Source organism: Schistocerca gregaria, unplaced genomic scaffold, assembly GCF_023897955.1.
Source record: "Schistocerca gregaria isolate iqSchGreg1 unplaced genomic scaffold, iqSchGreg1.2 ptg000428l, whole genome shotgun sequence".
NCBI lineage: Eukaryota > Metazoa > Arthropoda > Insecta > Orthoptera > Acrididae > Schistocerca > Schistocerca gregaria.
Genome location: NW_026061855.1, coordinates 2,383,252 through 2,399,619, shown reverse-complemented (window position 1 = coordinate 2,399,619; position 16,368 = coordinate 2,383,252).

The window sequence follows — 16,368 nt, the reverse complement described above, 5'->3', positions numbered from 1 at the left end:
TGAAATGCAATGATTGTGTCTGTGTACTAATCATACCATAAACAGAAGCAAATGAGGGATGAGCTTTCTGCAGCTTTTCTCTGAAATACATCACATGGGGTAATAGATGAAATGCAATGATTCTGACTTTGTAGTAACCATACCAACAAAGAAACACAAATGAGGGAGGAGTCTTCTGCAGTTTTTTTTTTCAGAAATACTTCACATTGGGTAATAGATGAAATGTGATGGTCCTGGCTTTGTAGTAACCATACCAACAATCCAACGCAAATGAGGGAGGTGCTTTCTGTAGTAATCATTCCAACGAACTGATGCAAGTTAGAAAGGAGCTTACTGCAGCTTCCCTCTGAAATACATCACATAGGGTAATAGATGAAATACGATGATTCAGGCTTTGTAGTAACCCCACCAACAAACAAACGAAAATTACGAGGAGCTTTTACAGCATCCCTCAGAAATACTTCACAACCAGTAATGGATGAAATGAAATGATTTTGTCTGTGTACTAATATTGCCATAAACAGATGCAAGTGAGGGAAGAGCTTTCTGCAGCTTCTCTCTGATATACATCACATGGGGTAATGGACGAAATGCGATGATTCTGGCTCTGTAGTAATCATACCAACAAACAAACGCAAACGAGGGAGATGCTTTCTGTAGATTCCCTCAGATATATTTCAAATCAAGTAATGGATGAAGTGTAATGATTGTGTCTGTGTATTAATCACAACAACAAACAGTTGCAAGTGAGGGAAGAGCATTCTGCAGCTTCTCTCTGAGATACATCACATAGGATAATGGATGAAACACAATGTTTCTGGCTTCACAGTAACCGTACCAACAAACAAACGCAAATGAGGGAGGAGCTTTTCTGTAGCTTCCCTCAGAAATTCCTCACATCAGATAATGGATGAAATGTAACGATTGTGTCCGTGTACTAATCATACCAACATACAGAGCAAGTGAGGGAGGAGCTTTCTGCTGCTCCTCTCTGAAATACCTCATATATGGTAATAGATGAAATGCGATGATTCTGGCTTTTTAGTAACCATACCAACAAACAAACGCAAATGAGGGAGTAGCACTCTGTAGCTAATCTGAGAAGTATTTCACATATAATAATAGATGAAATGCGATGATTCTGGCTTTATAGTAACCATTCCAACAAACAAACGAAAATGAGGGAGGAGCTTTCTGTAGCTTCCCTCAGAAATACTTCACATCAGGTAATGGATGAAATGTAATGATTGTGTCAGTGTACTAATCGTACCAACAAACAGATGCAAGTGAGGGAGGAGATTTCTGCAGTCTCTCTCTGAAATACATCACAAGGGGTAATAGATGGAATGCAATGATTCTGGCTTTGTAGTAATAATACCAACCAACAAACGCAACTAAGGGAGGTTATTTCTATAGCTTTCCGCAGAAATACTTCACATCAGGTAATGGATGAAATGAAATAATTGTGTCTGTGTACTGATCAGAACAACAAACAGATGCAAGTGAGGGAATAGCTTTCTGCAGCCTCCCTCAGAAATACGTCACATCAGGTAATGATGAATGTAATGATTGTGTCTCTGTACTAATCATTCCAAAAAACTGAAGCGAGTGAGGGAGGAGCTTTCTGCAGCATTTTTCTCAAATACATCACATAGGGTAAAAAAAGAAATACGATGATTCTGGCTTTGTAATAACAATACCAACAAACAAACGCAAATGGCGCTTGAGCTTTCTGTAGCTTACCTCAGAAATACTTCACATAGGGAAATAGATGAAATGTGATGATTCTGGCTTTGTGGTAACCATACCAACAAACAAACGCAACTGAGAGTGGAGTTTTCTGTAGCTTCCCTCAGAAATATTTTTTACGTCTGGTATTGGATGGAGTGTAATGATTGTGTCTGTGTACTAATCTTAACAACAAACAGAAGCAAGTGTGGGAGGAGCTTTCTGCAGTTTCCATCAGAAATAATTCACTTTAAGTAATGGATAAAATGTAATGATTGTGTCTGTGTACTAATCATACAAACAATCAGATGCATGTGAGGGGGTAGCTTTCTGCAGCTTCTCTCTGAAATACTTCATATAGGAGAATAGATGAAATGCAATTATTCGTGCTTTGTAGTAACCATACCAACAAACAAACACAAATGAGGGAGGAGCTTTCTGTAGCTTTTCTGAGAAATATTTCACATAGGGTAATAGATGAAATCCAATGATTCTATCTTTGTAGTATCCATACCAACAATCAAACGCATATGAGGGAGGAGCTTTCATTAGCTTCCCTCAGAAATACTTCACATCAGGTAGTGGATGAAATGCAATGTTTGTGTATACGTACTAATCATACCAACAAAGAGATGTATGTGAATGAAGAGCTTTCTGCAGCTTCTCTCTGAAATAAATAACATATTGTAATAGATGAAATGCGATGATTCTGGCTTTCTAGTAACCATACCAACAAACAAACACAAATGAGGGAGGAGCTTTCTGTAGCTTCCCTCAGAAATACTTCACATCAGGGAATGGATGAAATATAAGGATTGTGTCTGTGTACTAATTATTCCAACAAACAGATGCAAGTGAGGGAGGAGGGTTTTGCAGCATCTCTCAGAAATACTTCATATAGGACAATAGGTGAAATGCAATTATTTTATCTTCGTAGTAACCATACCAACAAACAAACACAAATGAGGGAGGAGCTTACTGTAGCTTTTCTGAGTAATATTTCACATAGGGTAATATATGAAATGCGATGATTCTGGCTTTGTAGTAACTATACCAACAATCAAACGCAAATGAGGGAGGAGCTTGCTGTAGCTTCCCGTCAGAAATACTTCACATCAGGTAATGGATGAAATGCAATGATTGTGTCTGTGTACTAATCATACCAACAATCAGAAGAAAGTGATGGAGGAGCTTTCTGCACCTTCTCTCAGAAATACTTCACGTAGGGTTGCGTACTAATCATACCAACTATAAGGCTTTACCATTCTGCACCTTCTCTCCTAAATACATCACATAGGGTTATAGATGAAATGCGATGATTCTGGCTTTGTAGTAACCATACCAAAAAACAAACGCAAATGAGGGAGGAACTTTCTGTAGCTTTTCTCAGAAATATTTCACATAGGGTGATAGATGAAATGCCATGATTCTGGGTTTGTAGGAACTATACCAACAAACAAACGAAATGAGTGAGGAGCTTTCTGTAGCTTCCCTGAGAAATATTTCACATCAGGTAATGGATGAAATGTAATGATTGTAGTAACCATACATAGGGTAATGAATGAAATGCAATGATTTTGGCTTTGTAGTAACCATTCCAACAAACAAACTCCATAAAAGAAATGTAATGATTGTGTCTGTGTACTAATCATACCAACAAAGTGATGCCATTGAGGAGGCCTTGCACCACCACTTTTATTCCATCTTAGCCACATATCACGGTTCTGGCATTGTCTACACTGTTGGTTCGATGGTTGTTGGTCGTGTCGGTTATGCCCTAACTCTAGTGGACCATTGTGAACAACTTTCATTACCGGCTGGCTGCAGTTTTTACACTGCTGACGTGGTCACCATCTTTCGAGCTCTAGAGTATCTCTTCTCCTGCTCAGGTGAGTCCTTCATTATCTGTGGTGATTACCTGAGCGGTTTACCAGCTCTCGACCAGTGTTTCCCTCATTCTCGTCTGGTGATGGCTATCCAGTTGTCCCTGCATAATCTTGCCCGTTGCGGCGGATCTGTTGTCTTTGTTTGGAACCCAGGCTATGTTGAGATAGCTTGCAATGAAACTGTTGACTGCCTGGCGAAAGAGGCCACCAGTAAAGCATCTCTGGAGATTAGCCTCCCGGAGACTGATTTGCGGGCACTATTATGCCAAAAAGTTTTAGATTTATGGGACAGTGATTGGCGCAACCTGCCCATGCCAAACAAACTCCGTCATAACAAGGAGACGATGACTGTGTGGTGGTCATCCATGTGGGCCATCGCAGGGACTCAGTCATCCTTTGTCGTCTCCGCATTGGCCACACCTGACTGATGCATAGTTATTTCCTCTGTCGTGAGGATCCACCTCTTTGTCGTTGTGGGGCTTCCTTGACAGTGGTCCATATTCTGTTGGAGTGCGCCCTTTTAACTGTGCTCAGGCAGACTTTTGCGATGGCTGAAATGCTCTCTGCGCTTTTAACTTATGACTGTTCCATAGCGGACTTAGTTTTGCATTTTATTCGGGCAGGGGGATTTTATCGCTTAATGTAAATGTTTGTGTTTTTGTGTGTGCTTTGTGTTGATTCTGGCCTATGGGCTACGATTTTAGTCTGCTTTTTTTAATGTGTTTCTCGGTGGTTGGCTTTTCCTTTCTGTTTCTATGGTCGGCCACCCACCGTCACTCTCCGTGTGATTTTAGTTCGTCTTGTCTGGTCTTTGTCTCAGTTTCTCTCATTCTGTGTCATCTGTCCTCTGGTTTGTTGATTGTTCTTATTCTCTGTGGGTGTTTTTACTATTAGAAAAAGGGACCAATGATCGTAGCAGTCTGGTCTCTTTAACCCCCAAAAACCAACCAATCCTAAGATGTCTACCTCAGTCGGAGATGAAATGTCAGAAATAATTTTATTCATCGACTGTGCCGTCCTCCCACAAGCCAGTCCAGAAGTTTTGACTAATGTGAACAGTCGCTGTGAAAGCCTATGTTGTGTAAATGTGTGCTTGTCTCCTGAAGTGTACCTTGTGAAAGGAGGAGTAGGAGGTGATTTAATGCTCGTGGTGTGAGTAGCTTCGCAGTATTTTCTATCCTTCATGTAACATGTGTTTTCATTCTTGATAAAACACTGAATAGTAGTCATCGAGAAAGTATTTGTTGTAGCTCGTGTATTTAGAGGGAACAGCACTAACCTGGCGTACATGTTTCCTTGGGATTGAACTAGAATGTCGTGAATTTCAGCCACAGTCTCCAACTTTTGTCACTATTTAACTTAAATTATTATAGGACCTGTCTGAGGAAATGTGTGTCAAGTAATGTACTTCAAAAGGCCTTTCTGCTGTGCTCTAATTCCTCATGTTCATATACAGGATTGAAGCAGTTGAGAGTTGAGAATCGTTATGGGTTTGGGAAAGAATAAGATCTTTAGTCAACGTGAAAACACAGACAAAGCTATTGTGGTAAACTGCAGTATTAAAAATTCTGTAACTTTACAAAAGGTCTAAAAGATTCAGTAGAATCATGTGTGACTGGTAAACCATTCTTTTTCAGGTGGTATACATTTTGTTATTTTTCATTTATAAATGTATATCTATCTGCTCCAGGAGATACATTTTCCTGCCACTGGAATGAATATGCAGGTTTTTCTGCATATCATTAACAATGTGTTTGTTGTAGAACATGTCTTCCACAGTGGCCGACATTGAAAAATGATTTGAGTGAAAGCCATTTCCTTCTGTAAATGAGTGTCCTATGTCTGTGTGGTAAGGCAGGGCAACTTGGCCATTGTATTTTATATTCTGTACCATTGCAAGTTGAAATCAAGCTTCACACACACACACACACACACACACACACACACACACACACACACACACACACACACACACACACACACACACACTAACTACGTAGATCTTCTTTAGTTACATCTGAGCTTCCAGTGAACATAATTCATATTTATGCATTATATTTAGCACATGGGGAACATGTGCAAACTCAGTTGATGAGAAATAAAGGATATAATGTAAGTAACTAATTCATTTTTCACCTAATTAAATCTCTCCTCACTTTCAGGCAGAAAGCCTTAATCTATGTGACAGTGAAAGCCACGTGCAGACAGTGGCCAATAGCCGCTCTCTCCGGTTTCGTAATAGGGACCCGCTCTGCCCTAGTCCAGCCAGTCTGGTACTCGCTCTGGGTTTTGTTTCTATCTTGGTGGTAGTGCATTCTGGTTGTTGCTCGTTGTTGACATTTGCCTGGCTCTGGTTCCGAGTGGATTTACATTTGGTGTTTGGTGTCCACAAGCCTCTGTTGTTTATCTCTTCCTCCTTGTGTCGCCTATAGTCGGTAGCGGTTGGTTGTTGTCAGATGTCATTGGTCTGTCGTCCGACTTGTCCTGTGTTTACCTTGTGGTGCGTGCTCCACCGCTGGCGTCTTCCCTGCCTGGCGGCTCCGATCCACAGCCCAAGCCATTCCTGCTGTTGGTTGTGGTTAGCACAATTTACTTCGCTCCTACCACATTGTCGTCAGTAATTGCAGTAGTCATTTTCAACATCTTCTCAACCATCTTTGAAACATTTGTACCACTTGTAAACTCTTGTACTCGTAGTAGAGTCGCCAAAAGCCACATTCGATGTTTCCAATGCGATACTGCACTTTGTTCCATTTTTAAACAAAATTTAATGGAGAATCTTTGATCCAACTTTTTCGAAAGTAAAAATTCTCTGAGCACTCAAAAACAAAGACCTCCTTTTCCACTGTCAACAATGAACTAAATACTGAAAATAGATGTAAATATATGTACGGTACATCAGGAACACGTGTACTAACAAGAAAACAACAAAAATGTATACAGCCAACAGAATTAAATTCCTGTAACTTTTTGATCACACCTCGTATGCAGTGTCTGGAAAAAGGAAATAAAGCACCCATAACAGTGTAACTTTGTACAAGTACAAACTATTAGTGGGCATGTAAACAATTAGAGCAGTGGTTCTCAGCAAAAGTAGAAAGGCCACTAGTGTTGATGGTGGAGGGTATACAAGAGGTGTGAGCACCATCTGGTAGACTACTGATGAGAGGTGTCACATTGTGTTCAGTGTTGAATCACGGTTCTGCACTATCCCCGATGACCACTGTCAGCACGTGTGGCGGCAGCTTGGGGGACATTCCATTCTTCCAGTGTTTTGGAAAGGCACAGTATAGCCAGCAAATGGTTATGAATGTAGGTTGCAGTTGATAGTGATTGAGGGAACTGTGACGGAACAACAATCTTTCAGATGTCGATAATCCTCGTGTTACATCTTGTATGACAGTATCGTGATGTTATTTCCAACACAACAGTGCTCATCCACATAGTGGCATGTGTATGTATCAATTGTATGCATGGTATTAGCTGCTCCCATAGTCAGCAAAATCCTTAGATATGTTCCCTGCAGAGCATATGTGGCACGAGCTTGGACGTAAACTCTGCCCCAGTGTCAGTATCCAGAATATTGTGGACCATTACAACAGTTTGAGGCCAGCTTGCCCGAGGAAGGAATCTAGTGGCCTTATGACACCCTCCCAAACAAACAAGTGTATGCAAGAAGGGCAATTGGGTGCATGTCATATTGATAAGTGAGCTCATACTGCCAAGTTCTTTGTAAATCTGACTCAATTTTGTAATCACTAAAGTAACATCACATACCGACTGAACCCATGGCATTTCTTTTCTTTCTGTGAATTTCAATTTCTTAGCCGGGCAGTGTTTATGAACATCTTGGGCTGAAAGAAAATCAGCATGATGTAGAGACGTAAAACTATTAGAGACGTAATTAAATGTAAAAGTGTCACCAAAAACACATTTAAAGTGAAAAGCCTGAAAAAACACCAAGTTGTGTGTCCAGAAAATCTGTATCACAATGGGTTAACAGTGAGCAGCAACTGCAACCAAATGGGAAAAATATCTTCTTCCGGCCCAGGATGTTGTAGCAGATTTTCTGCAACTTCACATTGCTAATGCTTCTGTATATTTTTTCCTGTTTCTACAAAGTCCATTCCTGGCAACTATAATTTAAAATGATCCAAGTCACTGTCCTTCTTCTTTGTATACTAAGGTGTCTGTCTGTAAATAATTTACTCTTATTTCTGAAGGCTTGGGCATTCCAATTCTTCTCTTAATATCCACTAGCTTTTGCCCTCAACTATGTTGGCACGGATATTGAACCTGCATGAATTTTGAGTAGCCCTGAAACTTATTATCCATGGGAAAAATGGATATAAAGAACTGAAAGTGAAGTTGTCAAAACGATCCAATGGTAAAGAATTGATATGTTTGTAAGCACAGATACAGATATTTGAAGTATGAAATAGCAAAACGCCTGGATAGGGGAACAAGCTAGTGGCGTATTTAATGAAAATACAAAAAATTAAAGAATCTGTAGTTACAAATAAGTCAGTTCTTTACTGTTGCACCCTTTTGACAGTGTCACCTTCAGTCTTTTATATCTGTTTTTCTTGCTAACAAGCTTCAGGATATTTATGAACATTCATGTCAATGAAGTCGTTTGCTTAATAAGCTTATCAGTGACAATAGTTACAGTAATTTGTGAATGAATTCAAGAATGTCTGTGGGTAATGGAATTAAACTGTTAACATTAGTAATATTTTGGAAAGTTTCATCATCATAACACTATTTACTACTTTTTACTGATTTTTCTCATTTCTGGTCCCAGTTTGTTTCATTTAGTTTTATAAAACTTCCACTGTCCCGATGTTTTTTTCTTCCAGTATAATGAAATGATGCTTATATGAAACTGAGTTGATCCACATAAAGCACCTGCAGTCCCTTGCAGGCCTGCATACAATAAAAAGTATTTAATATTGCATTTTTTGTAATCAGTTCAGCATGCATCTCTGTATACATAACCTGTCAGTAGCTGCCCACAGAGTTATTTTCAATTTTCCTGTAATTAAATAACATAAAACATGATAAATAGATGTAAAAACTTTTTATAATATGGAAAAATGCCTGTGCACCATTATTATTTGCAGTATGTAGATAGTCACAGGATATGTGATGCATTCCCTTATGGATCTGAGTTACTGGTTACACATTTGTTTCCATACTATTCGGGCCCACATAGTTAAATGTACAGTTCAGTTTATCATGTTTTATAGATAATTTCACTTCAAAATTTCTCTGAGGGTTGAAATGCTTTTATAAATATGTAATGTTGAATCACTGGCTGTTGTCAGCTTAGCATATAATTTTAATGGTCTTTTATCCATTCTGGATCTTCCTGAACTCAACAGCTGTGAACATATGTTCATTAAGAATGCAACCAACCATGAGTACTTCTAAAAGTATTTATTTAAATGCCATTACCAGTCTCAAGCTATTATGTCTGTCTACAGGTTTTTATTTTATTTACTTACTTTTTTTTAAGTAATTGCAACAATGTGCTAATATACGTGTATTTGATAAAATATAAAATGAAATACTTACATACCCTCGATTTGTTTTGTCGGTATCATTTAGGCTTTCTTTGGTCCTTAAGCATTTTCAGCATGACACACGAAGAGTTAAGAATTATAGACAATGCACTTATTCTAAACAATCCACTGTGTTGTGCACACACTTCACAGTATTTTTCATCAGTTGCAGCCTTTGACAAGTTCTTCACATGTAATGATTTTGCTTACAGTGAAAAGTCTATCCACTGACCAACGATATCACTCATTTCTCAACAAGGAAACATCTCATCTACTGTATGTTAAGTAAAGAATGTGTGGACGATACAAATCTGCACTTCTTACAAGTGAGGAACTCTAATTGTAGCATGTCATAGGAGAAATTAACAAGAAGATTTATCAGGCTACTCTCGAGAAGCAATGGCATGTGTTTTGATTTTGGTCCCTGACAATATTCTTCAATGGATGTTAAGTTGGGCAGCTAGTGGAATAAGGATACCCTTGTTCAGAGTCCTAACACAGACCAATCATGTTTAATTTGTGTGAAAAGTGCAATGAACATTTTCAGGATTGTTTGTTAGCCAGCTGTAGTTGCTCATTTAGAATTTGCTGAGATGAATTGAAGGTGTGAATGCATATTTCTAGATATTTTAAGATACCCATTTTCCTCCATAAGTTAGTTGTATATTTTGTTTGTAGATTATCTTTAGTGTTTGAAATGCTGTATCTATATTGAGCCATGTGAGTGGCAGTTGCAGATGTAGTTAAATGTTTTTAGTCTAAAAGCATCCTTTTATTTAAGATATCTTGAAGTTGCTGCCAGTCAGGCCAAGATAAAATCTGATGCAATTGCACAATCAGTACTGTGTACTCCTCAGTTTTTAGAGATCCAGCCCAATGGTTTAGGTTTTATGTACTATGTTATGTTGCAGCATTTAGTGTGCATCTATGGGCTTAAAGTCGAAATTGTGCAGAAAATATTAGTAAGTTACTTTATTCAACCATAGAATGTTTATGAAATATTACATATGTCATGTTAATTGAAAGAGGAAACAGTATTTTAATTAACTAATCCATACATACAGCAATAACATCTTTTACAGTTGTAGATGATGATGATCTGCTGTTAATTTTGAAGTGTTTTGTACAATTTTTTATACACATTGCCAAACAAGTTTACAATTTACGTAAAAAAAAAAATACAGTTTGTGTCAGATAACTACACACTGGGTGAGCAAATATTTGTAGTTTGGGCACTGCGTTTCAGCTGTCTTAAGTACCTTGACAATACTTTTAGCATCCCCTTGTATTCTTTGTGTTGTCTCTTGAGCCCATTTGAAAAAGCAGAGTCATCAGCTCACCACAAAGTTAAGATGACAAAATTGGATGAAGGATGGAAATTATCCATCACAGACACTGGGTGCAGAATTTCACATTATTTCTAGTTAAATAATAATAATTTTTTCAATGCCTGCTTGATGTTACATAAATAATCATGGACTTTTTAGTATTAACTATTTGAGAGGTATGCTTCATTTTTTTTAATATTAGGGTTTTAATGCATTCAAAAAAATTATGGTGCAGTTTTATTCCTTTGTAGAAAATACTGGCTGTTGTTTTGTTTATCTTGAAACATGAGTCGGACAAAACTGACATTTACTCAGATCATGTGAATACAGCTGTTTGTGAGATAACTGCTTTGTTCTGTATAAGCCAAAAATATTGTTATTCAGTCTGATATTATGTAATTGCCCAAACTATGAGGTTTGTGGTGGGATTATTTGGGACAGAGATGCTACATATTAGTATGTTGTGCAAACAATAATGTAAAATGAATGACTTACAGAGGATGATGTGAAGTTTGCACTATGTGCATATTTAGACTGCTCAGCTATAACTGAAGTTGTATTTACCAAATGTTGAAAATTGATCTTCTACCTTAAACTTATAATTACCTTTGATGTTTACATTCTGTATGTAGCAAACATCACTATAGAAATCTGCCATTATGCTGCTTGTAAAAGTTGTAACTGCTTGATAGTAATTTGTCATGTTGACATAATGATTATTCCTTAATCTAGAATGTTTCTAGTTACGTAAGTACTTTTATTCATGTTATATAGTAACCTGTTTATACATTATGTATGTAAATGTTTATTGTTCGGTAGGAAACTTAAGTTTGGGTCAACACAATTCCAAACAGACAGTTATAATTTATGATAATAATTAGAATAGTTTATGCACAATTATCTTAAAATATTCAAAATTAAATGTAAACTTAGTAACATTCAGATTAATGTTTAAAGACATTCTTTCCTTTCTTACTGTACACTGATTTCTGCAGGCATTTTTAAGTGTAAAGATGCCTTGCTGGTATCTGATTCTTAATGCTGTAAATGTTAGCTGTGTTAGCTTCAGTTTTGCTTGGTTACTTTATATTTGTATGCATCATATAGGAGAAGTCAAAACAATACTACTTTTGTGTAAAACAAATGAGCTCTGTATTCGCATGTTAACAATACTATCAGAGCTAATGACATTCTGTGATAATCAGAAACGTCATTTCTATGATGTTTCTGGATGTAACAGCATAACTAGTGCTACGATGGGGCTGATTTGACGATGGGACTAGTGCTACAATGGGACTGGCGTGGAAATGAAAACATTCTTGAGTGGATGACCATCTCTGGGGTGCAAGAATTTCTCTTGATAGGTGTGCAGCCACCAGGATTACGCTCTGTTCCTAGCTGTACTGGACATTCCATATTTCTTAGACTCCTGGATCAATCTGTACTGCTATCACGCTGTCTACCACACCCTGTTCTTTGTACCTCCCTTTGCAGGTGCAGTGGGTAACATGACACTTGTGAAGAGGCTTCAGTTTCCTTTCCAAGAGAAAATTGGTCCTACACAGACCCATCCTCACTCCACCCATGAACAACAGTTCTCAAATTTTATATGGATATGAATCTGTATGTGCATCAAAGCCCTTCTTATGCAACACAAGACATGGGTAGCCGACATACGTTTGCGGCACTGTGAACTGTAACTTGACAGCTTACCGCTACCTTATCCAAGACTGCCTCAAAAGTAGTGGCAATAAAGGCTGTGCATATGTGGCATGTACTTCTTTTTGAGAACATCCATCAAGGGTTTCAGAGTATTTAATTCTACAGCATCAAATGTGTCACGAAGTGCTCTTTGACCCAGTTAAGTTATAACATTATATAAATAACACACAGCACAGTGAACAGTATTAATGGCGATGATAACGATGTTGATGACATGAACAACAATTATAATAGTCTATTCACTGGACAGTAAATTTGTAATTATTTATTTATTCTGTTAGATGAGTTGATTGTTAATCAGTGCAATGATGACTGCATTACCACCTTAAGCAAGACTGCTTAATACAAATTTCTGCTTTATTCAATAAATTTTTGGTGTGCACATATTTTGCTGCAACAATAAAGTAAAATTAAATGATATGATTGAATTGTTCATTTGATGGAATTCTGTATTCATTTGGATGTTAAATACACCATTGTATCATTTCTTTAATGCCTCATCTGAATCCTGGTCAGTATAGCCATTTTTATCTCGAATTTATGTATAGCATTGCCTAACACTTGTTTGTAATTTAGTTTTCAAAGTTATAATTGTAAAAAAAAAAGTTGTTTGTGTTTAATATGTTGTTTAAGTTTAGTATGTTGTTTCACTGTTAGTATGTTCTGAACATTAAAGAATATTACTAACTATCCTGAAATACATTATTAAAGTTATCCCCTACTGTCACTCGCAGTGTTTTTTGTAAGTCATTGTAATATGTTGATGCTGATTTACACTTTTATGGCCACTTACCATTATTTTGTTACTGATCTCTTATAAAAGCAAATTCTTGATTTATATACAGCATCTATTTTTATATCTTTATTGCCTGTTGCGGAAAGTGGATGTTAACAATGTTGTTGAATTATAGTGTAAGCGGCTATGCCTTAATCCAGAAAGAAATAAAAATATGTTTGACATGTATAGGTATTTTAATTCATCTCCCTAAGGATATCTCACATATAACTTATTTCATCTCTGGCAGTGTTTATTGATTTGATGTGGTAGTCAGGAAGCAACCTCAAGATGTAAAACAAACTCTTGCAACGTTTTTGTCCATAAAATTTGGAATTGGGAAGAAAGATAATGGTGGCAAGTGCTGTTATCAAATACACAACACTGAGATGGTTGTATCTGAGTGGTTATACACTACATTAGAACAGAATTTTCCAATAATCAAAATTTCTTTTGTGACAGCATTATGGGATAACTTTCTCCTATTTCCACATGAGGGTGCACAGATAGCTTGAGCATTTGGGAGCTTCTTCCATACTCAGTTAAGAGAGTTAGCTCTGCCAGTAACACTGTGACAGTTTTTACATACAGAGGATGACAGTGTGCGGTTCAACAGGCAGGTCCTGTCAATAACAGAGAAGCTGTTGAAAGATTGATATCTCCCTAAAACCTTAAGGGGCAAGTAAATCTGAAAAACATATCTAAAAATTTCATAATCTTGTTCTGATTGTGTAGAAACAATTGTTACTCCTAAGTAACACTCGGACGCAATAAATAAGCCCTGTTGTGGTAAGTAAATTTACACTCGTATTTAGGGTATGCTAATTATCACATTCATTTAGGGAGTGACTCTTTATCATGTTAAGGCACCATTTTCAAAATTTTAAGTGGTATGTAAAATCTTGTGGCTTTTGCAAACTGAAAAAGAGGAACTTGCAGTTTATTCCATGCCATCGACAGGAAAACTGTGAAGGCCTAATTATGTAAACAGAAAGGTATACTAGGGTTTAACGTCCCATTCTTAATGATGCTTTCACCGTGCTCTCCCAGAAAGTGGGTGGTCACAAGTGCATGGCATACTGTCTCATCTGTTCCAAAACACAAATATTAGGGTATGAGATTGATAACCATTTACCATTCATTGTTCCACAGTGAGAAATATTTATTGGATTTTTCAGATTGGTGCAACAGGTAAATCAAATATACTGGTGCCCGTTGAAATTTATTGCTTCAAAATACCTATAGAAACAACTGTGGGAGCTCTCACACAGAATCTTTGGTTTGTCATCTCTCTGTACTTATGTCTGGTTTAGGCAGCGCACGTTCCACATCTCCATTTAACAACCTGTAGTAGTATTCATGGAAATCCATAGGAAACCCACCGTTCCATAGTAACACTCTTGTCTCTCATTTGCTGTGAATAGATCTTTAAATTTGCTGCTGCACTTTGTACTTTCTTGATGCAGTGGAGCTGCTGTGCAGTACCAATACTTCTGGCCATGTAATTTTATTTCTGTTTGCAGATGATTGAGGACCGTAAGAAAGCACATATCTACTCAGACTCACGATAATGTAATTTAACCACTCTTAACAAACTCCTCTAATGAGACGAGTGTTCAACTGAAACAATGGTATTGTCAGGAATGCCCCTAGGGAAGTGTTTTCTGTAAACATAATGATTTGGCAGGCAGGGTGGGGAATAATCTGCGGTTGTTTGCAGATGATGCTGTGGTACAAGATGATTTAGACAACATTTATGGTTGTGTGTGTGTGTGTGTGTGTGTGTGTGTGTGAGAGAGAGAGAGAGAGAGAGAGAGAGAGAGAGAGAGAGAGAGAGAGAGAGAGAGAGAGAGAGGGAGAGAGAGAGAGAGAGAGAAGGATGTGTTAACGGTATTTTCAAATGACATATAAGTTGTACATAGATGCTTTGGGAACTCATATGGGAATCCCTGGAGAGAAAGCAATATTCTCTTTAAGGAACACTGTATAGAGAAATTTAGAGAACTGGCATCTAAAGCTGATTGCAGAATGATTCTACTGCCAGCAGCATACATTTTGCATATGAATTGTAAAGATAAGCTATAAGATACTGGGGCTTACACAGACGCATATAGATATTCATTTCTCCCTCACTCTTTATGCGAGTGGAAGAGGAAAGGGAATGACTAGTAGTGGCACAGGGTACACGCACACTACAGCTGCTGGTGGAATATGTATGTAGGTGTGGCCAGGCTCATAACAGGAGCTCTCATTCAATCTGGCTGTGACAGAAAAGTTTCTGGATCATTGTCGCCAGTGTCCATTTTCTCCTCGAGTTCAAAGACACTGCCAAGCCATGACTTCAACCCACAGGTGGACCTCCACAGCAGGGTGGAAGCACAAACACTGCTGTGCCTTGCTGATCTTAATGAGTTAACTCCACTTTTCACAAATCTATACATACACGACAAAGGGCACACACGGTTGGTTGGCGCACACTTACTGATTACTTAAAATATGTTTTTAACAATTACGAATGTCGTTCCTCGGCGTGAGAGATAATACATGCATTTCAAGTTCTTGTTAAGATTGATCACACTTATAACATTTCCAGTTAAGTGTAATAGTATGTAATTAATTCGTAAGGACATAGTTTATAACCATGTTTTGGTGGAAATAGTTTAACTGTTCATTACCATAGGGAGTCACATGCTGATTCTGGGCTCTGTACTGCACTATGTTACTTCAAATCTGATTTGTGACAAATATTAAATGGTGTCTCTGTATACGTTGACTTGTCATTTTCCAGCTAAGTCTCTTTACTTTTGACTATTTTGGAGACTATGTCATTATTGTGACACAACATCACATTGCAGCTTAAGATATTTGTAGCACCAACATTTACAACTCAATTTTTGGACAGACACTGTGTACATATATTATTTTTGAGATGATATTGTCCCTTCTTTTATACCTCCATACAAAAATAGTATAGGTAATTTCCTCTATGTATCCACCTGACCCCACGTAACACCATCCCTCCTATGGGTCTGTCTATGTCCCCCTCACTTCCATACATAAAATGGGGTTCACTGAACTTAAAAATTGAAACTATATCTCTTTCTGTGTCAAAAGTGTCTACATAGCATATTTAAGTTTTACTTGATACATGGGTTTCCTACTACTTTCCATTCTGTCACTCTTACTGTGCCTTTCACAGAGTCATACCTTCCCTCCATGTTATATTAACATTTAATAATGTGCTTTCTCTGATACAACTTAAGATTAACTACAGACTGTTCATTAAGACCTCATATGCTGTTACACACGGAAATGTTGTTATCCAGTTTGTTCTTATCAATAGAGTTGTGCACCACTCATTTTGA